The following is a 2,023-nucleotide window of genomic DNA, read 5'->3' on the forward strand; positions in this document are numbered from 1 at the left end:
GGGGGCCGCGCTGGGAATCCCGTTCTGCGAGAGGAGTGGGTGCCGCGCGCGCCGGGGGGTTCTCCCCCACCGAGCCCCCTCCGCACGTCTGAGCCTGCAAATGCACTGGGACCACTGGCTGCTTGCGTCCCGTCGGGCCCAGGCGCGGCCAGCTCAGCCTCCTACGCCGTTTGGCCTGGGCTCCACCTGATGCTCTGGTCTAAGCCAGGGCGGGACCCGCGCGTCTGGTCCGACAGCCTTCCCGGGAAGAGACCTGCCTACAGCTTCTTGAGCAATGAATGCCGAAGATGTGCATTTCAGCCTAGTTCAACAGTCAAGGCATCACCCTGATTGCTTCCCGGACTTGGGGTGACGTCTTCTGGAGTCTGGGCACTGTGCAAAACAGACCACGGCTCCCAGTGTCTGCACATTCTATCTCCTAATCTCACTACTTAAAATGTGCACAAACTCAGAAAACTGACACCTCTGCCCATGCCGAAGGCCTCAGGGCCCTCTGGTCCTTTTACTGACTATCCATTCAAAATCCAGTTCCAGATCCTCTGAAACCCTCCTTTTGTTTCCTTTCCCCCTGCCTTTCTCTTCCTGCTTTCTCTGGGAATACTGCAAGGCTGGTCTCCTGCTCCTCCACTGGTCCGCTTTGGGGGTGGATCCGCCCTCTATACCTCCCTTCCGTCACCGTCTAATGTCTTCTGAGAAACAACCCAGCCTGTCCCTTCTACTCAGAACCATATGCTGCCTGGAAGTGACCAAAGACTGTATCTGGACTTGGCGCACTTGGCTTTAAGAGGAGCCCCCTTTCTGCCCCTTCCCCTGGCATTCAGACCGACCTAACCCTGAAGTCGTTCTCATCTCCCTTCTCTCCCAGGCCAACTGCAGCTTGTCATTAAGATGAACTGACACCCCTCTGGTTCTTTCTGACTCAGGTTTTCACTTTGTTCCTCTCTATGATGGGGTTTCACGTGCTGTTACCGTATTTATCTGCAAGAAAAGGGCAGAGCAGTGGTAAACAGAGCTGGACCTATTGCCTGGGTTGGAATCCTGCTTCCATCCCTTGCTAGCTTTTTAGCTATAGACAGTTTATTTAATGTGCCTCCCTTTCCTCATCCTAAAAATGAGAATAATATAGGCCCTACGAGATAAAATATGTAAAGGGCTTTAAACGATGCTTGAAACAAAATGCTTAATAAACTTCCCTCTCTAGACTACAAAGCCCTTCACGTCAGAGCCCAGAGAGGGGAGGAGAGTGGAGAATCAATGCAGAATCGATCATCCTGACCTTATCTGTTTCCTTTTTATTTTCCAATAACGGGCAAGAAATCTGTCCCAACTGCCATTTTCTGCATCACAACTCTCTGGAATCTGCCCTAAATTATCTTTAAAATGATCTTTTTTTCCCATACTTGGTCATATTTCAAAATAAACTTCCAGCCGTCCCAGCTGGTGTCTGTGAGAAGGCAAAGCCCAGATAATAGCTGACCTCCTTCTCTCGGGGAGATGTTTCCTCCTCAAGGGGAATGTACACCTGCTTCCCCAACCCCACATTTCTTTCTTTCTCCCTCTTCCTCTTCCCCATCTCCTTCTCTCCCTCTCCCTCCTTTCCCTCTCCCCACCCCCATCCAATGCTGCTGCTGGTCAGAACTACTCAGCAAGGGAGAGCACACACGGATGACCGAACAATCATTTCTCACATGAGGCAGTGGCATTTCCAAGCGTTCCTTACACACCCAGGAGAAGTTCATAGATGTCACACACACACACACACACACACACACACACACACACACACACACACACACACACAGTGGTCCCATGGTGAAGTAACTGTGCATATAGAATGCTGAGTTCCATACAGGAACAAGTTTTCTGTAGAAGTCCTCAGATCTTTTGATAAGCTAATATGAATTGTCACTGCCTGTCAAAGAGGTAGAGGAAATATGCAGCTGTCCCCAGACTTAGCTGACCACCCCTCTGCCCCCAGTCCACACACCTGCCCAGCACCACACTGAACTTGAACACGACAGAT

Source organism: Manis javanica, chromosome 14, assembly GCF_040802235.1.
Source record: "Manis javanica isolate MJ-LG chromosome 14, MJ_LKY, whole genome shotgun sequence".
In the NCBI taxonomy this organism is placed as follows: domain Eukaryota; kingdom Metazoa; phylum Chordata; class Mammalia; order Pholidota; family Manidae; genus Manis; species Manis javanica.